Source organism: Artemia sp. Qi Xiang Cuo, chromosome 2 (assembly GCF_049724085.1).
Source record: "Artemia sp. Qi Xiang Cuo chromosome 2, ASM4972408v1, whole genome shotgun sequence".
In the NCBI taxonomy this organism is placed as follows: Eukaryota; Metazoa; Arthropoda; class Branchiopoda; order Anostraca; family Artemiidae; genus Artemia; species Artemia sp. Qi Xiang Cuo.
This window is the reverse complement of record NC_142795.1, coordinates 39,909,661-39,933,195: the sequence shown is the minus strand read 5'-3', so window position 1 is coordinate 39,933,195 and position 23,535 is coordinate 39,909,661. Positions and strand designations below refer to the sequence as shown.

Below are 23,535 nucleotides of genomic sequence, written 5' to 3'. Positions count from 1 at the left end.
CAATTTCAAATCTCAGGAAATAAGAATTACTTAAAGTAGCAGATACGGGAACTCTCTAAATTATAAGCAACTTAGTCAACTGATTAAGGTTGATACACTTGACTAACGTTGACTTAAGGTTGATAAACTGATACACTTGACTTCAGTTGCCCGGTCAAGTGTATTATTTGAAAAGCATAGAAAAGCTAACATCATAATAAAAGCAAAGCTTAATAAAACAAAACAAGAGGAAAGACAAACAAAACGTACATATAAATCATAAACAACTATTCAAGAGGAATCTCCTCCTGCACCTTAACGTATCACTTCGATCAAACAAAAATTAGGTATAAAACTACCTTCAGGTTATCCTTTCAACGTTTGCATTAGCCAAACGACATATTTATTACAGCGTGCTAAGGTATTTAAAAAGGCATAGCAAGTGTGCATTTTTAGAGCATGAATTGCATGTAGACTATGATTCCCAGCCTTTTTACATGCACACACCTCTCGTGGTGTATCCACTCGAACGCTGATTATCAGTATTCTACTGAACCCCTCAAAACAGTGTTATCAATTTTTATTAATGAGACAACTCTGGGAGATCACCATGGAGTACTCTAGATTTTATTGAGACCAAAATTTCAAAGAACTTAGCACTAGCGAAAAACCCAATACCGATGATGCAGCACGGAAAGACTTTGTTTTCCTATAGTTCGAAACTGAAACTTAGAAGTGCTAACATTGCTTGAAATCAAGCACGATATCGAACCTTGTTTAGATTAAGTACAATATTTCCGTCGAAATACTACTACACGTACCCCTATATTAGGCAATTCTTTTCAAAACTGTCTCGAGAAATAATTTCTCGTATCTCTAAGGATGCGTTCACTCCCCCCTTGTGAGCCCTCAACATAGACAAAAGAACGAAAAAAAAGTTTCATGGACAGATCAGCTCTGATTTTATCTTTTAAATTTCTCATTTTTCCATGAAAGCCTCCATGAGGCCTTAAACGTGTTTTCTTTTTTTTCAAGAGATAACTTGTACGGTCATGCGAAAACCGTAAGCAAAAAAGAAATGCGAAGCACGGGAAAAAAAGGAGGAAATATATCATCCAGATTATTCACAGGCTCCCTTGCCCCCCCCCCCACCCCCTAAAAGATTGGGAGGAAAACAAACAAAATGGACAGACAACCAAAATAGAGACTCTGAAAAAGAAACAAAACGAAGATAAGTATTAAATGTCAAACACAACGCAAGAGTGCATTAACAGTAAAATACTTACCAAAAGCCTTGGGATAAATATCTTGGACCAGCAACTTTAATCCAAGAACTAGCAATGTACAGCTTGTAATATCTGGCTAGACGGTATGAATTAAATAGTATTTCAACATACATGGAAACGCTATATGTAGGAACACACAACTGTACAAGGACCCGTCAGAAGAAGAAAAACTGATAAGAAAAAGACTTGGTGAAGCGGTAACAGAACTTTCAATAGCAGTTAATTCAAGCGGCAAATATCTTTTCCCTTCTTTACATGTATTCTTTTTCCCCAGAGTACTTGACACAAAACTCTCTTTTCTTTAAAACATTCAGTTGACTTTTTGTCTTCTTTAAGACATAACAAGCAGCCGATAAACATCAGAGTGGCCCAATCTTTGCAAAACTCGTCTATGTTGATTTTGCTAGTTTTCTTTAGAAACTTTAAAATGATCAATAAAACAAAACTTTTGCAATGGGCTGTAAGATACATGAACAAATGACAGAGATAAAAGTTTTACCACGAAATTTTCATTCAAATGGTTAGGATAGAATAGACAACAAAATGAATAGGAAATCTTAATTTTTTTTCTTTCTGAGCACACATTCTTCTACGTAATTATTCGAACGATATTAAAAATGAGGAAAGAATAGCTAGTCAATACCGAGAAATAAAATTGTAAACCTTTCACTATCCCAAGATGTTAACTTGCTTTCCGTTGCATGCGATATTTTACAGCCAAAAATGACCTCCGATAGTACAATCCTTTAAGCCATGAATAAACTTAATAGTTCAACCTATGAGTGAACTTGTTAAGATTTTTGCAGACCAACTTCAGCTGTTGAATTTTTTACTTTCGCTTTCGTTTCGCTTTCGTTTAAAAAAAAAAAAGAGCTGCACTTACTTCAAAGGCCACTTTCCATAGAAAGTGAAAGGACTCGATAGAAGTATTTTTTTTTATAGTCATCTGGTAATCTGAGTCAATTTTCCATAACTCTTTCATAATTTGAAAACTCAGGGGTATTAAACGCTTTCAAACTGTGGGGTGGAACAAGGCTCATCAATTGGGTCACGGTAAAGCAGTAGTCAAGCTTTTGGTCTATATTCGTCAAGCAAATATTTAGATGCCACTTTTTTTAAATAAAAAATCTCCGTGGAAGGTTTTTAGGGGCCAAACTGAACCACATAAAGACCAGATCCATTTTATAGACCAAAGAGATCAATATGGATATTTGATGATGACCTAAACTGTTTTGACTAAGTTTCTATATTGACTATATTTCTGACTATATTTCTATAGGCTAAATAACCTTATTCAGAAGTCTTTACCCCATCGATTGAAAATCATAACTGAGAATATAAAAGAAAATTACAGAAGTATGGACGTATATGGAAACTTAACTGAACATCGTTTTTTTTGTCAGAAAAAATCCAAGTTATAAATAAAAGGGACTTGGGAGCACAATTGTGTTCCTAACAACATACTTCATTGCATATAGCCAAGCCTCAGTTAGCTTTTTGAGTTGTTCTGTTGAGTTATTCTACACCGTAAACTGAGACCTTACAAATCCTATCTTTGCAAAAAAAAAAACATGTATTAAAATTATCCAAGTTTTACCTTTTTCAATTATTTTTTTTTACATTCTTTTACACCTTTGATTTACTATTTCTACACCTTTCTTGTATTTTAAAATCCAAATACTAAATAAGCAATGGATGTTGCAAATTTGTTCACTTTCTATCACGCTTTGAGACTGAATGAAGCTTTACGGGGGAAAAAGTAGAAGGTAACAGAAAGAGAAAAGAAAACAAACATAATCAGAGCGAGGGGATACTGAATTTGCCACATAAAAAAAAAAAAAAAAAAAAAAAAAAAACCGACGACATTTATACCTAGTAGGGATACAAATTAGGATTCTAATCGACAAATTTTATTAACTTAAACTCTTAAACCAGTATAAGAAATAGCAACTAGACAAAACAGGTAGTACGGAAAGTAAATATACGAATAAATGAATATCCACTTCATTTGGAATGAAAAAGCACCAATATTCTATAAACGTACTAAAAGCAATTGACAAGTGAAAGTTTCAGAACGAAGGAAAAATACAAACTCCTATGAGCTTTAATATCACTAATTGTGTTTGACATACATACTTATAATTTAAAAAAAAAAAGAGGAACACTTGGCATATATGGAGAAAATAATACTTCCAGATGACTAGACGCAATAAAAATCACAAAGCCCAGTAACGTTCCGAATCAAATATATCATAAAGGTTATGGGGCCAAATATCGTCGTTACAGCAATCCAGGTCACCCTGACATTTTTCTTTGCACCTCTCCAGTGTACTTTTAATGTCTTTGTACTTAGCTTCTAATCCGGCTTTGACAAGTTGATAACACTCTTCCAGCTTTTTCTTGTCTTCCACTCCTTTCGAAATCAGTCCACCAGACACTTCAGATTTTATCCTATCTTTGTCATTATTTCTTCCAGCGAGTAATTTGAGCGTCTTCATATTTTCTTTGTTTTGTGCTTTAATACTTTTCATTATGTCCTCCTCTGTTTTTTTCTTCCAATCTATTAAAATCAGGAGATTTTCATTGTGAGACTGTTTCAGTTCTTTAAAAGCACTTTTCCAGAAGGATTCAAAAGTCTTGAGCGCTATTGTCTTCTCTTTCTTTTTACAATCAATTTCGGCCGCTACTCTTCTATCAGCTGATCCTCGCTTTTCATCTGTGTCTTTAATATTCAAGGAAGAAATAGTTTTTACGATCCGCTTTTTCATTCCGTTTTCTTCAAATTCCATTGATGAGCTGCTTAATGTTTTCTCAAGCTTGCTACGAACTTGTTTTATCTCTTTTTTGTACTCATCTCTCTTTTTAAAGACGGATTTAGCTTCAAGAATTTCTGTCAGCGATAAGAGAAGAAGTTCAGGAGGTACGAATGACCTTTCCTTGGCTACTGTCTGTTGCATTGGATTAGAGTTTGTGGATTTTACAGGAGTATGATTAGAGCTAGTAGGCTGTGCTAGAGCCGAATCTCCAGAAACTGAGGCAGATTTTGTCAAGGACTTGTCGAGTTCTGGTGTATTTGGTTCAGTATCATCGTTTATAGGTCGTATTTCTTCTGAGTCTTCCATAAGTCTTCTCAAAATTTTTTCTCTAATATCTAGCTGAGTTTGATATTTTATAGGGTTGGATAATGCCATTACAATTTCACTATAAATATCTGGGACGTAATCTTTTACTATGATATGCACAAAAATAGTAGGTAAGCAAAGCGGCTGACCCAGTTCATTACGAAGACAGATATGCTTGTAACCTGAAGACATAGCATTGATAGGTAGAACCCGATGACCGATGAAGCGCCCTGACTCTTCATAAACAGCCAGTCGCAGGCAAGCGAGATCCGGGAAAACCACTTTAGGAAAAACAAAAGGATCCTCGTCGTACAACGGATTTATTCCATTCGAAGGTATAGTCTTTGTACGAAACTTTTTACGATATGTATCAACTGGAATTCCATACATTTCCACCTCGACAAACGTCCCAATCCTTTTATCAGAGAGAAGCTGCCCAGATATTACCTCGATAGAAACGTATGCAGCGACAATACCATCAATAGTTGACTGAGAAAAAGGGTCAAACCTTTTGTCCTCCCGTCGCATGAAGTCCGGTTTAAGAAGGTATCCACAGCGATTGTTAAATTCAAATAAGGCTAAGTTTAGCTGCATAGGAACATCTATAGTCTGAAAATTCAGTGCTACCATTTGGACACCTGTATTCCAAAAAACATGAGGCATAAAATTTGAAGATTCGACTCGAGTTCCACGGGGGTAAACTCGGCTTAATTGCCGTTTGTTATAGTTCACAAACTCAACCGGTTGCTCTTTTAAAATGGCCATAGCTTGCGTTTCAACAAAGGAGGACATTTCAAAATTTTTCTGTCTTAATTCAGCTTGCTCAAAGGAATGAAAATGGACAGGTTGTACGTAATTAACAAGGGCAGAAATTTCAGCACCGGCTTCAGTTTCTTTACCGGCAGTACCTTTTTCAGTCATTGTCCGTTGTCGCAGCTGCATTTGTTCTGTACTAAGCTCTTCTGCCTCTGAATCACTTGGAGCTTCTTCCATTACATCGTCATCACCACCTTCTTCATTTTCATCAATGATATCAGGTTTTGTAACGACATCAGCCTTCTTTTTATTTTTTATTATTATCTTGCGCTTTAGCAGTGAAGGTGGGGGTAAAGGAAAGCCAGGCTCGAGTGGATAACCGTCAATTGCCCCGTCAAGCAACATCTCCCCAAATGATTCTCGGCAATATTTGGCAATTTTGGCTTGATTTCGTTTGCTACAATGATTTTCAAAAGACAAAATAACAGGGTATTCACAGGTCTTGAAAGCAGATTCAGCAATAGCATCAATGGCATCTTTCGCTAGGATATCCTGGACTAGAGTATAACCGTGCACTACAATTGGTTCATTGATAAATTTCCCATTCCAAAAATCGAGTTCAACACAGCGACAACCTGATAGTAAAGCTTGTCTATACATTTCTGACGACGACTTGCTCTTTAACTGGTGTCCATTTAGATACGTATTGTGCGAAGAATTGATAAAATAATGTGCTAAAGGCTCGGTCATATCGTTACAGAGATCAAGTTTATCGAGTTTTACCGGTAAACACTCCTCACTGATAAGATAACGCAAAAAGCCTTCATGCGAAAGTAACCCACGAGGTCCATGCGTTGTAGATGGTTCATGCTGATTTACTATTTCTAAGGCCTTTTGCTTATTTGCGTAAGGATATAGCATTTCATTGAGTCGAGGATCTCTCTGCACATTATTTAAAAAATCTACCAATTCATCGGATGTTAAATACTTTTTCTTTTCCTTACATATTTGGGCAAAAATCTTATCAACTTCTGGACGAACCGTCAACTTGCGGTAAAATTGATAAAAAAGGTCATAAGTAAAATCTTTTGGATCTATGATTTTCTCTTTACCTCCGGCAGATTTGAAAACATCAGCCAATTCAAGGGCCCGTTCGACTTGTCTCCTATCTTCTTTGTGCGAGGCAAAATGTTTCACTACAGAACTAACTGGCAAGTATCCAGATCGGTCAACACTAAATAATAATCTCGTATAGGCTTTTTTGAGGAACATTTCAACTGATCCATTAAGAGCAAGCAGATTATAGGCCACTTTCAATATCTCATCACACCAAATCTTGGCAACATCCTTACTACCACAACTAAAATTCACAAACCGGACATTCACAAAGTCATTGCCATAACAAATTGTGACAGTTTTATCTTCAAGACTATCATTAGATCCGAAGTTTGCATGGTCCCTAACACTTTGATCCTTGGGAGTTTTAGCATATCTTCCTGTTCTAGTATCCCGAATGAAACTTATATCCAAAAAATCAGTTTCACCGCGCTGCCCAGTCCAAGACAGGAAAAAACCATTTTCATCAACTTTCAATGTAACGGGGGTTAAAAGAGGCGAATCTTCATCCCACTTGATGAATTTTTCACCTTTTATAAGAGATGGATCCAAAGATACAGGCTTCAGCTTCACTACATGAACTCCTTGCTTTGCACTCGCCATTTTCCTGCATAATTTTGATGGTTAAGATGACGAGAATATCAACAGAAGAATAAAAGTTTGGGAAGTTACCTTACCCTTTATGTGGTGTTTTTTTTTTGTTTTTTTTAAGGCGTTTAGTTTTAGGGACGGGATCTTCACTAAAAAGAGGTACTACTACTACTAACTCACTGCAGCACCAGGCCACCTGAGGCCAACACAGCTGCGCACGCTCGCCCTCCACCCCAATCTATTCAGAGCTTCACTCGTTACCAATCTTCAACCTGAAGTTCCAATTTCCTTTAAATCCTTGCTTCTGACTTCTTCCCACCCCATTGGGGGACAACCTAATTATCGTCTTGGACCCAGATGGATGGCCAAAAAGCACAATCCTTAGAATTCACAAATATTATTGGCTTTGACTAAAGATTAAACGGAAATGACAAAACTCTTGCCGACTTCTAAAGAATTACGAGCGTCACAGAATAAGTGGCAGAGAATTAAGGGCTTGTTAAAATGGTTGGAATCTTTAAAATCTACTTTACAAATGAAGTTCAAAAGTGAGCATTATATTCTATATCAGAGCCCCTCCACAGGTTAAGTGGCATAGAATAAGCTGTTTGATAGCACAAACTTTTAAATTCATTCTTATCAATATTTACTCCTGCCATTTCGATATGAGTTATCCAATTCATAGAATTGAATCGTATCTAGAGGACAAAGCTAAAAAAAAAGTGACTTTGAAAACGCTATCCTCTCTGAAATAGAAGTTGACACTGATATCGAATATTTTCTGTCTAGTTCAACTGGAAGATTATCAAGGTAGATATCATTGCATATATGGACATAGGAAGATATGGAGGAGGCCGGTCAGTTTGGTTAGCCTTGGGGGGAGTATCCCTGTGCACAGATAAGCTCCCACAGCATAGCTGTCCTAGCGGCTTCTTTTTAAAGATAAAGCAGGTATAAACTCCTTTTTTTTGGTTTTAATGGAATACTACGAATAAGAAAAATCAAATTCTATAAGCGTAGAACTACTTAAATTTAGTATAAACGCTACCGTAATTCATTCTAGCTTATGTACGGAAATTATTAAGCAAAGACAACCGTATGTCAAAATTCTTTAAAAGGGTGTTTTCAGTACTTGTAAGAATTGCGCAAAAAAAGGCTTTAGAGCATAATCAAATCGGGCTAGGTAAAAAGGATGCACAATTTGAATTATTGGCTAAAATCTTTACTATGTAGTGTAAAATTTGAAACATATAGAATAGCTAGTAGTGGTGTGATCGCACTGAGTTACAAGCGGGCAGGGGAGCGACCGACCGTCCCAGATAAAGATGAGACGAGAGTTAAAAAGGAATTAAAATAGTTAAATATTTAACATGAGGTGGCCACAGCCAAAGCTTTAAAGTGGATATGAGAGAGGGCGAGCGTTAGTCAGCGTGTCTACCTTAGAAGGCTTGATACTGCGACGAGATTGTAGTAATAGGAGTCTTAAGAACTAATGCTGGCTAAATGTGACAAATACTGGGCATGTACAGGTTCTGAACTAGAGTAACAAGATATTTTGACTGTACACATGTACTCTTTTTATAGATCTCTTGTTTACAGGTAGGCTAAATTTAGAAATTAAACCATGTCAAAGAGTTACATTATTTCGTTGATCACTTTCTCTGTTTGAGATACGAGGGCGTAAGTCGCTTTACCAAGCTAAAAAATTATATATTGGTTTCCTAGTAGACCACGTTGTTATTTTTAAATGTTACGAGGCTTACTACTACCTAGTTAAAAAAACGTCAGATGGTTCAAGAATATAAATAAATATGGTAACAAAATGAAAACTTTCCGCATTTCAGTTTATCTACACAAAATTTCCATATTAGCAACATCCATGCTAGAAAAAAAGGTAGCAAATCCTTAGCAGAAAAAACGGATCTCAGGAAAAAGAAAAAAAAGACACATTTCATACACGTTAGTTTAAAACATCTTCTTTATTCATTTATACTTTCAGCGTAAAAATAAACTGCTTTTCTCCATTTTATACTCAATAAAAACAAGGATGTATAAATAGTCGAACATTGTAGATAAATTTACTAAAATGCTTACTACAAAAGTTTAATTTTTACCATAGCGTGACTTATACGCTATGCAAGTTAGGATAGCTCAGGGCGGCAAGGCAGAACAAATTGACTGCATATGTGATATAGATATTTGAAAATATTGCCCAAAAAATTAAAATGAAACCACCCACTCACCCTCCAAAAATGTCAGGGTAGGGCTTTCGAGGATGAAAATTCACTATTTTACATATGGTCGAAATTTTAAAAATTGCAGTTTTGGACTTGTGAATGCATCATTTGAAAGGTAAGAACCTAAAGTATTTGGTCATGAACTAGGTGTATTTAAAAAGATTAATTAAGCTTTTCCTGACTACTTGTTTTTTGAAAACGTGACTTAGACTCGGAAACATAAAAAGAAATGTCAGTCATAGTTACTTTGGAGAAGAGTAGAATTTCTGCCTCCAGTGGACAAAACTCAACTTTAGTTCTTGTAAAAATTGTCATCAAATTAAAAAAAAAGAACTTTGCACTATTCATTTTAGGTTATGTACATCAGAGTGTAAGTCACATTTGAACATAAAATGTGTTCTCCCCTTATGAAAATCCAAGCAGAGCCGAGTCCCAATCTACCCGGGTCTGACACATCCCTACACAAATGAAATGTATAACTAAATTTACAGTAAAATTAACGATTTCCACGTTAGAGTTTAGTTACTTCAGCATGCAATGAGACGACCTTTCAAGGAAAATTATATTCCAATTTTCACCCATATGATCATATGGCCGCTTCCAGTCATTTCACGTTCGTAATCATTGTCAATTGAAGTTGAAGGTCCAAACGATCCTGAAACAGCAACAAGGAGGAGAGTAACAATCTCCTGAAACAATAACTGGTGGATTTCAGTCAAATTCATCAACGATGGGTATTTCATTATTGCGCACGAGGTGAACGAGAAAAAGGAAGTCCTTGCGAAAAAAGTAAGTTGAAATTACTGATCCACCTTTTCCAAATTCTGTTAAGTGATCTTCCTCAGAAAAGTTGATCCACTTTGCACTGCTTCGAGTTTCATTCAAATGATCGTAATAAAATTGAATATTCCAGAGTGAACCAGATTCTGCCTGATCTTGTTATTTGTGGTATTTTTTTCAATTACAGGTTTCCATGCCTAACAACCAGTGATGCTTGGTATCAAGCGATGTGCATTCTTATACTTTATATTCCAACATTTTACAATCACAATTAAAAAATAAACTAGTTGTTATACATATTTTGCACCACGCCATAAACGTGAGTGTAAGTCATGGTACCAAGTTCACCAAACCATGGAATATGGTTTTCTGTCTAAATGGTATAAAGATAAGTTTTTGTGTCAGAGAAACCTACCTCTAATGAATACTGATTAGTATAAGCATTTGCCCGTAAAGATCAGTCACCAAAGAGAAGAGGGATTCTCAAATGAGAATAAAGCGAAGGAAAGAAAATCCCTTAGGTGCGTGGAAGTCAAGTTTTTCTAACAAACCCGAAGCATCACCTAGTAGAGCGTACGTGTGCTGATACAGTAAATGAAAGCTATTTTTTCCCTATATTTATTGGTGTATGCAGTCACTGAAAACTTTATTGTTACTTGGCAAATCAAGAAAGTGATACCGAATTTTCACCCTGGACACCCTGTGCTAAAATTTTCTTGCTGAACCAACATAAATTTTTTTGTTTCTGGTAAAGCGGCTTCTGAGACACGGTTGTCTATATATTCAGAGATTTAATTTCTTCATATTTTATTTCAACTCAGCATTAAAAGTTACATTTTATGAGTTAACAGTTTTTTCTATTAAATCATTACAAATGAACAAATATGTAAATATTAGAATATATTCTCGTCACCTTATTGTAATGTACGGAATTTGTTCCCAAGGAGCCTCACTATTATTTTTTTTTTTCAAAGCTGTTTTAACTTTACCAACATGTAAAAATTCATAGCAACCAGGAAACACAAACTGAGGTCACTCATTGCTAGTTAATCAGCTGCCTAGTATTGTCGTACCTTCTTCAACCAGAGCTTTGGAAGAACGCAACCGAAGTTATAACTTAGAAATTCTTAAGCAAAGTTTTAAATACTATTTAAGCAAACTATTTAATACATAGTTTGCTTTTTTGAAGAATTTTTTCAATTCTAGCTGATATCGGCGATCACAAAAAAATAATTCACTACCGCTAGCTCAGAGGCAGCTAAATATAACCTTATTTGCTATAAGCAAAAGTAAGCCTATATGATTCCGTTGAATAATGTAATCGTTACAATCTGTCTTCTCTTTTTTTTTAATTTGAACTCTTGAAAGAAAGCTGTCATTTCTATGCAAAGCGAAGCTAACCTTTTCTGTCCAAAAAATTATGAACAAAATGTAACATATAACTTCTAGTTCCAAGAGCAAAGAAGTTTGCTTTTTTCAAGATAGGTAAACAGGAGGTTATTTCACAAAAAAGGATGTGTGGGGGAAGGAGTATCTTTTCAGATAGGGGGAGCAATTATAATCAAAATAGGGGGTTCTTAAACATACGTTCCCTAAGTCACGTTAGAAGGAAAAATCTGTCTCCCCCTTAAATCTTATGTTCTTACTATTATTCCCATGATTTTTATGTAATCGTCTGTTTCTGTTTGCTTTGATCTTAATAGATCCCCCCCCCCCTATACAAATTAGTGACCATGTGCCAGTCACTTGCAGAAGTTTATTTCTTTGAATGCTGGTGGCGATTTTCAGTTATTTCAGCTTAACCGCATCCCCGCCCCCACCCCCGCTTATACAAGGATATAGTCCTAGAGGTTTTTCTCTTTGTAATTGGCATTATGACAAAACATTTGATGATAAATAATATAAAAAAAAATTCTGCAAACCATTAAAAACTGCAGCGTTACCGTGAGATAAAAACGACCATATGTGTGCTTTTACTTTCGGACAGCTCAACAAGGTACGACAATAATATAGCCAAATGATTTATTAACTGTTTCCTTTTTCAAACAAACCTAAGAAAATACCAAGTCTTGCTTTAGATTTTAAAACATAGTGAGGCTCACTAGAGATAGCAATAACTAACACCTTACGTGGGATGTCACTAAGCCATAGCTGTTCAAAAAAACACCATTTCAATCAGTTTTAAGAGCTCATCCACTTGTTGATTTCTCCCACTTTCGTATAAATCAACAGAACTAATCTGGAATCGATCAAAAGAACTACTCTCAGAGTTGTTTCTCTGACGCCTTATTCTCGTGCTCCTCCGATTTTGTTTCTAGCTCAGAAAACCGGCGCACTCAATTACTTGATAAAAAGAAGCAAATCAAGGAGATTTTTAAGAAGATCGCCCTGGAAGAGAATGCAATGAATCAGTATACCCGCCACAATTTCCGCTTTTATTAATATAGAAGAGATAAGAACCGCAAACATGATAAGAACAATTCAGTAATTGATCTTTGAGATCTCTTTCTTTCATGCAATATAAATTCAGTTTATAGTTTAAAATTACGACAGTATTTCCAATATTTGTGGCTTTCGGTATGTCTGATAAAAAAGCATTCTCCCGTGTTTAAGAGAGGGGGTGAAATCCAAGCACAGACAAGTTATTGACAATAATGATGGGATAACGCACTGGTAATATCCTCTCAAAATCCAAGCCTAATCCTTACTCAATCACAATTGTTTTAGTAGCAAGGATTTTCGTTTAGGTTATATACAGCTACAGCCTCTTCTCTTTTTTTATGTGTCGAAATTGCAAGAATTTTAGGTTCAAAATGAAATGATTACTGAATTCCAGTGATTACTGAATAATGATTACTGAATGTGATTCCAGTTTTTTGTACTTCAGGATTTTTGCATGAAAGAAAAAGTTTTTTAATAAATACGGTTTTATTACTAAAGATAGTAAGGTTACGAAATACGACTTTATTTATTGTGTAATATTTTTACAACAGCAAAAGTAAAGCTAAATATAAAGAAAGAAAATATACAAAACATGCAAATACGATATAACCATCTTAACCGAAAGATATTTCCGATATTAATAATGCTATTCAACCCCTTACGGTTTTCTAAAAAAAAAGTTTTTCTGATGGAAGTAAAGAGTGAAGTTGAAACTTAAAACGAACAAAAATTATTGCTTCACAGTTCATGCAACATATATCTGTAATGCTGGTTCAATCAAACTGACTCGTCTTGTTACCCTATATTTGTTGAATTATGCAAAACAGGCACTTTACCGAGCACACCAAAGAGACACAAAAAACACAGGTTAGGAACAAAAAATCCTGAAGAAGCATGCAGATCTAAAAAGCTCAAGCAATTTGAGTTTTCAATAAAGCTTTCTACAAATATAGGGAAATACCAAAGTCACTTTATTTGAACCAGCATTGCAGATACATGTTCCAAAAACTACAAAACAATAATTTTTGTTCGTTTTAAGTTTCCACTTCGCTCTTTACTTCCGTCAGAACTATTTATTTCTTTTTTCTTATAAATTAGCACCGTGTTACTTCGCACCTCTCTTAAATGTCCCCTAAAAAAATCTGAAATTTTGTCACATTATCCTCGGTATCTTTGAGGAGGTGCACACAATTTTTTTTTTTACCGTTTATGAAATACTGTCTTATGATAAATATATAGATTTAAAAAAATTGAAGAAAAAAAAATTCAAGATGTGTAGTTAATATAATTTACAAAAATTTGTGGTATTATTTCAATATCACAATTGGAGCTATCGCCCCCTACTAGGATTATTAAAATTTCAAACATTATTTTCCGCCTGGCAAATTATAATAAAATGCAAACTTTTTTTGTATTTTATAATACAAGGAATACTATGAAAAATACTCAAAAGATACCTATGTTATATCATATTGTATTTTAAGATGTAGTTTTTGACAAAAGCTGCATTTTGTTTTAAAATTATCTTCGGTTACTTAAACAAGGCTCTGGGTATGGTGATTACCTTTCAAATGAACCCTCTCCCAACATTCTATAATCACTGACTTGGTACGATTCCTCCAGGTAAAAAAAAAGAAAAAGATGCACCAGAGCTCCCCATGCAAAAAAAGAGATTTTAATTCTCCTATATGGAGTTTTTGGCAGTGGTTATTCCAATGTTGCAATTTTCATTTCGATCCGAAACTATTATCGAGGGGTTCCAGGCTCTTATTTGGAGCTCCGATAAATTTGTTTTTGTAATAAAAATTTTCAGTTAAGATTAGCCGAAATAACTGTTACCATTCCTAATTGGCTTCAAGTTACGATGCTTGCTTATTTACAGTTTTTTGTAATGCCTTTTTAACTTTCAGTTACTATGGGCAGAGGTTCACTCTTTACTATAAGAATGCTGTTGCAAAAGTTATATTTAATCCAGATTTTTCCCTACAAATATTAAGTTATTGTGAAAAAGGGTAAGGTAAAACTCCTGTGGTTTTTACAGGAAGTCTCAGACACCTCAGACCTGATGGGATGATTTATTATATTAAATTACAGAAGCCTATATGTAATTAAATAAAAAACAAATTTTTCAACTAAAGGTTAAGAGCAATATTAAAACTTAAAACAAACAGATCTTATTCTGTATATGAGGGGGGCTACCCCTTCCACCACCTGCACTCTTTACACTAAAGCCTTGAAGCTCTTTTAAAAATACTTCTCATTAAAAATCAATGGCCCTTGTGTTTGAGTAGTCTTTCCTAAAGAATCAGGACAAAATGTCCAAGTTTAGTGTAAAGAGCGATGGTTGAGGAAGGGACAGCCCCCCTCATATACACAATAATTTCTGTTCATTTTAAGCTTCCATGCTGGCCCTTACTTTCAGTTGAAAAACTTGTTTTTTAATTAAATTTCTGACTGTTTTTCAAATCACGCCAGAAAACCCCCTTCCCTCACTCCCCGTGTAACATTTATCCTGGAAAATTCCCCCCAGAAACTTTCCTCTCCCACGGAAAATTCCTCTCCCACGGAAAATTCCTCTCCCTCCCTGCAGAAAAATACCCCCAAAAATAATATATTTCCCAATATCAAATACTATATATGAACAATATGGGCAAATTGCGTAACTTTTACCAGGGGCTATGGAGGGCCATGTAATCACCAAAAGCATAGTTATTGGACCTATAAACTATACTTAAATAAATTTCTATCTGAAATTTTGATCGGATGTCTCTGGGGGAAGTGGGCATTGGAGAGAGGCCAGGTATCCTCCAATCCTTTTGGTCATTTAAAAAGAGCACTAGAACTTTTGATTTTTGTTCAAATGAGCTCTCTCCCGATCTTCTAGGACCATTGGTTTGATACGATCACTCCTGAGTAAAAATTAAAAACAAGCAAATAAACATGCATTCCTGATCTTTCTTCTGCCAAAAAATACAGAATTCCACATTTTTGTAGATAGGAGCTTGAAATCTCTACAATAGGGTTCTCTGATATGCTGAATCTGATGGTGGTTTTTGTTCAGATCACTTGACTTTTGGGGAGTATTTCCCCTCTTTGTCGAAAATCAGGCAAATCTTCTCAGCCTCATAGCTTGGGATGGGTATCATTAAATTTAATTAAATTTATACTTTTCAAATAAGCACAAAAAATAATTCTTTTGGTGTATCTGTTGTTATCGAAATTCCGTTTTTTAGAGTTTTGGTTTCTCTAAAAGTAGTTTTTCCTTTGTGGTAGCAACTGTTTGATTCCAGAATGTTACAGCCTGTATTGGAAATATATCTGAAATTGTTCTGCCCAGCTTTCTTTTCTCCATTTGTGTGTAAAGATCAGTTTCCACCATTGCCAAAATGTTTTTTTTATTATAATAATAAAAACAAATTTCACAGATATAAAATGGAGTTTTTTTTCCTACGTGTTCGAGAGTGCTGCCATCTACAGTTAGTAATGATTTTGGTTCAGTAGATGCAAGGAGTGCATAATCCTTACAAACCCCTCTCCCAACATCTACTACTTTTTAGAAGAAAGGTAAGTGCAACTTGTTTGAAGTGGAATCAGACAAACATTTTCAATCTGTATGATTAGAGGGCTAAAATGGGCTTGCTACACTCACCTCTCTTCTAACTGTAAAATACAGCCAAACTTCAGTTTCTAAAAACCATGCTAGGATCGCATCGTACCAGTAGTCCTATATAATCGAGAAAGGGCTCATTCGAACGGAAATCATAAGTTCTAGTGCCCTTTTTAAATGACAAAAAGATCGGAGGGCAACTAGCCCCCCTCCCATGCCCCTTCTTTTACTCAGAGTTGTCTGATCAAAATTTTACAATAGCCATTTTGTTCAGCATAGTTGAAAAGCCCAGTAACTATGCCTTTGGGGATAACATGACCCCCCCAAGCCTCTGGAGGAAGGTCTATAAGTCATGAAATCTGCCAATTGTTTATGTATAGTATTTGTTTTAGGGAAGTATACAAGTATTTTTGGGAAGGGATGAATTTTCTGCTGGGAGTATTTTTTACAGGGAAAATTTTCTGTGGGGAGGGAAGTTTCTGGTGGGTAAACTTTCCAGGAAGAATTTTCCAGAATTCCTACACAAAATTCTTTCTATTTGTTTTACTTTCTCTTTGCCGACCCAATTTTACATGTGAAGATGTTAAGAAGAATTGTCTGGGGGGGGGGTGTATTTTCTACTGGAGAAATTCTCCAGATGGAATTTTCTTCAGGAGCAACTGTCTACTAGGTGGTGAGGGGGGGGGGGGGGTATTTGCAGTAAAACTTCTATGGAGGAGGGAATTTCTAGCAAAATTTTAAAAATAATCAGAAATTAAAGTCTTTTTCAAATGAAAGTGTGCTTAAAAAAATTTCACCCACTATTGTCTGCAAGAAACTTTCAGCTAGTATGGAATTGTCTTGGGGGGGGGGGGTTGTATTTTACGTAAGAGGAACTTTCCAAGAAGGGATTTTCCGTAGGGGAAGCCGTACTTCCCAGCATTACTTATAAACGATCAGAAACTAAACAAAAATAACAAGTTTTTTCAACGGAAAGTAAGGAGCAACATCAAAATTTAAAATGAACAGAAGTTATTACGTATATGAAGGGGGTTGCCCCCTATTAAATACCTCATTCTTTATCCTAAAATTTGACTTTTTGTCCCAATTCTTGAATAATGACTCCTAAAACACAAGGGTCATTTAATTAGAAAATAAGCTTTATTTAAAACTTCTAAAAAAAAAAGTTTAGCATAAAGAGCAAGTAACTGAGGAGGGGCAACCTCCTCATACATAATAATTTCTGTTCGTTTTGATGTTAAACTTACTTTCAGTTGAATGAACCTCTTTATTTATTTAATGTCACTGATAAAGTTACAGCTGATTTGGCTTCCAAAGAGGAAATAGGGACTGAAGATTCAGCAAAATTTAATTGACATTTGATACTTGCAAGATACTTACCCCAAAAAGCAGACTCACTATTTTATGTCCAGAAAAGATAGGTCTACTCAGAGAAAGTGTGGCAAAGTAGCCATTTCTGGTTTAGAAGATTATTAAAAACTGTGGAATTGCTCTACTCTGCTTTGAAAATGAGGTGGGTGCAGGATCAAAAATACAACTTAATAATTTCTAAATAACTATCATTGTTTCTATAGCCTCTGAGGTTGCTCAGAGCAACTTTGTTAGATTACAATCAGTGTTGACTTCTCTGTCCATTCGTCTCTCTGGAGCAAAAAACAACACCCAAATAAGTAGATCAACTCTCTCAAAATAAATGCCAATTATGATATAAAAAATGCCAATATTTCAACCATACACCAAAAAGTTGCATAGACAAAATCTGGATAAATCAAATTTACAACAAGAAAGCATATAACATGTTGATGGATTATCTCAACAATCAATGGACACCACCTTCCTTGAAATTTACACTCCAAAGCAATGGTCCACACTGCAGGAGACCTTTAAGTTAAACTACTTGTTACCCAAAAACAACACACATCTAACTTGCATTTTGCATTCTCCAAACCATCAGTACCAGATTACAAAATACCAACTGAGAAACGAAGTATTAAGCATTCAAAGTCTGTTTAGTACCTTAGAATTAATTGTAATATATTTTTATAACTTAATTCCGATTTGCTCTTAGTAAATCATTGCAGTTAACATTGCTCTCAGTAAGATATTAATGCATAATTCAGGGATTATCCACAAATCAAAACAGATTTTCCTTTCATATGCTTTAAAGTTAGGATTGTTTCTCCAGACATGTATATATTTTTTACAGCTCATCAATAAAAACTAATCACTCTGCCTTTGAAAATTCATCCTATACCTGTACTACAGAACAATGCTATTACATTTATTTGCATAATAGGGAATCAGGAGTCTATACGCTTGGCATATGGATAAACCATTACAATTCTAGCAACTGGTTTGCAAGATTACTATACACTGATTTTTATGTAAAGGCATTGCAACAGCTTTATTCCAGATTGCTTTACAGGCACATAATGATTGGAAAATATAAAGCCCAGGGCTTGGTTAGAGTGTGAGGATGGTTGTAATGACTGAAGCTAAGATTTTGGTTCAGAAGGAGAAGGGGGCAACTGAATACTGGAAGACTTATATCTGTATAGTTTGGCTGAAGATTGGATAGTGTGAGAGGCTGGTCAACTCCTGTGGGCTTTGAACAGGGTTTCAGGGGGAGGCAGGCTATGGCCCTAGTCAGTGGATAAAATACCAAGTCATATGAGTGTAAATACCACTTTCTCCAAAGAACAACTAGCAAATGAATGATAACGTTTTGGGTACAACCTTCACAAATAAAAGGTTTGTCACTACAGTGTCTATCAGAGGAGCAAGAACAGCAAAATGCAAGGTCATTTGCCACATAGCAGCCAACAAAAATTTAGAGTGTGGGCAGGAAAGTGCCTTGGAACAAAGTAGAAAGTAGCAGAATATTGTACTTAAGGTTTAACAGGATATGAGACATGGTCTGAATAAGAATTCCACACACCTAATGAAAATGAGCATTGTTAGACCATTAAACTACATTTTTTCAACTAAAAGTTAAGTTGGCACTGTCAAGTGATATTTCCTTCACATTTTTATAGCGGCCAATAAGCATCAAAACAACTTAGATCTGCAAACACTTCACTCTTTTCAAGCTGAAGATTAAGATTTCATACAACTACTTTTTAAGAGGCTGCCATCACTTCAAATCTTTACTGATATAATTCAATTAGCAGAGTTTCTCTGTCATACCTTCACAACCAAATTATGCTACCTTCTAATCCTATGCTTAACTCTGGTAGAGCAGCATGAATTATGGACACTTATATTTTAGCTCCATAATTTTTCAGATTATCTGTTAAAATAACAGAATTAGGAAAAAGAATGTGGACAAAGGGACGAAAACTGTATTTTTTGTGTTAAAACAAGCAAAACATGTTCAAAACTCATTTAGTCCAGCAATTCATTTTCCTTTTAAATTTCCACTTATTCATTAAGAGCTTCTGTTGGTTGTGCCAACAAAAAAATTAATCAACTTAAAGAGATTAGTTGGATATCTTGGTGCTTGGTTCAGCAAATTTCAACAAAAATTTGAGCATGACAATGGTTGTTGCCAAGTTTTTGTGCTTGGATTTTGACTAACCACAAAAAAGAATATTGAGTTGAAACATGAAATATTTTGAAACAGCAGCACAAATGGCCTCGTTTCTGTGAAAGGACATAACCGATCAAGAAACATGATGCTATTGGTATGACACATAAAGAAAGCCTCAGTCAATCCAATAAAAGATGCTATCATCACCACATCCAAAAAAGTCACCGAGTCAAATAAAATGTCAAGACAATGTTGATTTCCTTTTTTGATGCCAATGATGTATTGCATTCTGAATTTGATCCTCCATGTCAGACTATTATTCAAATCTTTCATTTAGAGGTGTTAAGGAGATCACACAACAGTGTTCATGAAAAGAGAACAGAATTGTTAGCAGACAGGTGACTGGCTCTCTCAGTACTGCAAATACACCTACACACACACACCCATCTCTGGCTATCAGTTTTTTTTTCATTTTTAGCTAAGAACAACATGTTTCTGCTGACCCATAGCTCTGCAACATTTTCTTATTCCTGTGAAATGGTCAAGGAAAAATGGAGATGTCAGCCATTTCTTAAGATGGTAACAAAAATGTTCAAAACAGTAGAAGCACTGGTGGGGCAAATGTATTAGTTGGAATGTAGAGTACGTTGAAGGGAATAGGGTATTTTGTTAGAAGTTCAAATATATAGGTTTTAAACAATAATTCTGGTTTCTTTTGAGTGCCCCCTTGTAACATCAGCAAGAGTTTTGAAACGACATATGTAACAAGCTTGTTAACGCTTACCATATTTTGGTATTAATAAGAGTTTTGAAAGATAAATGTTCTTCTTTTTTTTCATGCTAGGCATTTCCACTACAGTTCAGCTAGCTGAAATTTTGGTTTACAATTCCCCACTTCTGCTTTAATACATTTAGAGAAACATGAATAATCCTTGCAGGTTGACAATTATAAACCACAAGAAGCAAATTTTATGTTTTGATATAAACAATTAAATTACTTACCAAAGATACTACTTAGTTCAATTTTGATGGGAAAAAAACGCTCTATTCTGGCCATCTGAATAGATCTTTCATGTAAGCACATAGTCATAGTTGAAAAAGGAGGGTGGGTGTCAAGTGTTTTTCCTGGGAAGGGGAGGGGTTGACATCCAATGCATGAAAAATATTTCAAGGGGGATCCATATTCATTTTGGGGGAAGGGGAATCACTACCAGTGTACAAATAATATTGCCATTTTATGCCACACTAAATGGCTCATGTTATATTAAAGTAAAGCTAGATACAGAACAAATAGGAAGGAAATAGCCAGCAAAAATGAAATAAGCAAACAAAGAATATCAAATTGGATAAATTGTACAAAAACGCAGAAACATGTAATTAGGATGCATAGATTACATAATGAATTTGGGGTTCTTGTAGTGTGATACACCCTGCCTCTAATAAGATTCATACATGAAGTTTTGTGTTTGACTAAGAATCTACTTCTCTCAGACTCCAGGGCTTACCTATACAGTTACTGGGACTTTGGCTAGATTCTTAGCCAGCCTTCAGATTTTTTTTCTCTCTAAATTTTTACCAAAAGACAATACAGCCACATCTGTCCTGTATGACTAAACAAATGGGCATGTTTTATTCAAAGATCAGACAATAGATTTTTTTTTTGTAGTGAATTTGAGCAGAAGAGCAACACCACAAATTGTCCCTAGTGTTCTAGCATACCAATGTTCTATGTTCTTGCTGCCCATAAAGTCAGCAAACTTTGCAGACTAGGACCATATCAGGCTTTACTGGTAGGGAGAGGAGGAGGGCCTAGGATGCAATTTGCAACAAGCAAAGATTACTATATTTGGAAAGACCATTGAATGGTAATTTCTTTTTATACAGACTGATCTCTGTCCTACAAGTAACCTTTGCCAGAAGAAGAAGAACACTGAATTCAGCTTGGCTTTATTTACATAAGGAACTCAGCAGCAACTCTATAAGAAAATTAAAATAAATTTTCTTGTGAATTATTATCGCTTCTAATCAGCAGTTATACCAAACCAATCCTGCTCAACTCATCCTCAGGGCTATACTGTGGTGTTCTCCTCCCCATAGTATAGTGCAGACGGTTTGATATCATTCTATTTTATCTCCAAAAAAAAAATGTCCCCCCAGATCCCAAATCAAATTCCAATGAATGTGCCATAGTGAAAGATACCCATCTTGGCTGGTCAAGCACACTTTCTCAAAGTTCAAATGATAGCTCCAATTCAGAGAATAGGACAATGATAAGTGTAGGGGCTAATGTAACCATCCCCTTTGAAATAAAAATTATCACTGCAATAAGAGTTGCAATTTTTAAATTGCTAAAATCAATGTTCTCTCTTAATATTAACCGTGATGGATCTCTGCTAATAGCTGTAGAAGATCAGAAATCAGCAGATAAAATAATCATCCTAAAATCCCTTCTGAATACCCCAATTATTGCATCTAATTGGAACCCAAATCAATCACCAACAAAAATAGTAGTTTATAATGTTCCCCCAGAGATATCCACTCAGGAGTTAAAAGAAGGACTCTCAGATAGGGCTGGAAACACAATCCCAGTTGAGGAAGTTACCCAACTTGGCAAACCTAACTTTAATGGCCTAAAAACGAGTAGATCTTTCTTCTTCACACTGAAGGAAAAAATTAATATCACAAAAAAATTATTTCTATTTGGGCAAATCAAACCACACAAGGAGTACAAACCAAAGCCTATCCAGTGCCAGAAGTGTCTCAAACTGGGACACACAACAAACAAATGCAATTAAATTCTCTGACAGTGTAGTAATTGTAAAGCTTTCCATCCTAAAGAGTTGACAACTTGCAACAACACTCAGCCTACATGCATCAATTGCAAAGGCCCACATGAATCTTCAAATAAATCATTATGCCCTGCATACAAGAAAAGAGCTCTAACACTCCAAATATCAACAGAGAAGGCCATCACCTACCCCTTTGCAGCAATGGAAGCAAATGCTGCCCAACAATACCAAATAAAGCATGTAATGAAACCAACCAAAACCCCCAAGACAAATGCCCCCAATGCATCAACCACCCCATATAAAACACCATCTTCTAAGCCCCCTAGCTCAAATCCCTATCAGAAGGACTCACCAAGCCAACAAGCCTCCTTGTCCAGTGAGATGAGGTCAGCCTGGCCCCCCCTCCCAAGAAGAAACAAACCAGAAACACTACCAGGAATTAACCCCTTAACCGACAAACAGGATGCACAACCAAAAATACAATCCCCAAATATATGCTTATTCATTCTGAACTGTAATGCAGTTCAGGCCATGAACATACATCAACTACAGAAAACAAAAATCATTGCAGAATTGGCAAACATCTACAACCCAGATGATATGCTCATTCAAGCAAAAAAATATCTTGCTTTACTTTTAACAAAGCTGAACATTAATACAGAGCCATATAAAGAATAAATCAACAAAACAACATATATCAATACTCCAATGGAATGTAAGATCAATCACAGAATATAAGCTAGATGAACTACTATCTTTTATGAATAATAATTCCATTAATATTGCTTGTCTCCAGGAAACTCATTTAACCCAAAATCAACAAATTAAGTCTGTGGGATATACTATCCTGAGAAAGGATAGATCTTCAGAGAGAAAAGGAGGTGGGGTAGCTTTATTAGTGAAAAATAATATAAAATTTTGTGGCATCAATTTTCCAGATTTTGCAAATGATGTTGACGCAATTGGTATCAGTGTTTGGCTGAATAATTCAAAAACCTACATAATAAGCTTTTATAACCCTAATGGCCAAACTACAGATGCCAAGGATTTCTTTAATTATATAAATAATTCTAATATGTTAAAAAATATTATTATTTGTGGAGATTTCAATGCCCATAGCCTTTTGTGGGGGAACAAACCAGCAAATAAAGCTGGTAAATTCATTGAGCATATGACTTCAAATAATAATGAATTAGCTGTTGCTACCCCTCCAAACCTGAATACATATTTCAACCCCAAAAGTGGCAGATTCTCCACAATTGACCTACAAATTGTGTCATTAAATTTTTTGAATAAAATTT

At 35.3% G+C, this 23,535-nt stretch overlaps 1 protein-coding gene and 1 pseudogene across 8 annotated transcripts in view; both read right to left on the bottom strand.

Moving 5' to 3' along the window:
• The window catches only part of LOC148955222 (uncharacterized), a 79,091-nt gene that overhangs the window by 47,417 nt on the left and 8,139 nt on the right, over nt 1-23,535 (bottom strand). The window lies entirely within an intron of this gene.
• LOC148955221 (1-phosphatidylinositol 4,5-bisphosphate phosphodiesterase classes I and II pseudogene) overlaps nt 1,450-23,535 on the bottom strand; it is a 40,757-nt pseudogene continuing 18,671 nt past the window's right edge. For 4 of the 7 annotated variants that reach the window (XR_016142916.1, XR_016142914.1, XR_016142913.1 and 1 more), the window contains exons 2-3: nt 11,997-12,255; nt 1,450-6,866 (exon numbers count right to left, since the gene is read on the bottom strand). The product of XR_016142916.1 is annotated as a 1-phosphatidylinositol 4,5-bisphosphate phosphodiesterase classes I and II pseudogene, transcript variant X4 (transcript). Of the gene's footprint in view, nt 6,867-10,780; nt 10,801-11,918; nt 12,256-23,535 lie in introns of those variants that run through there. The other 3 variants (XR_016142919.1, XR_016142918.1, XR_016142922.1) reach the window with 3 other exon arrangements.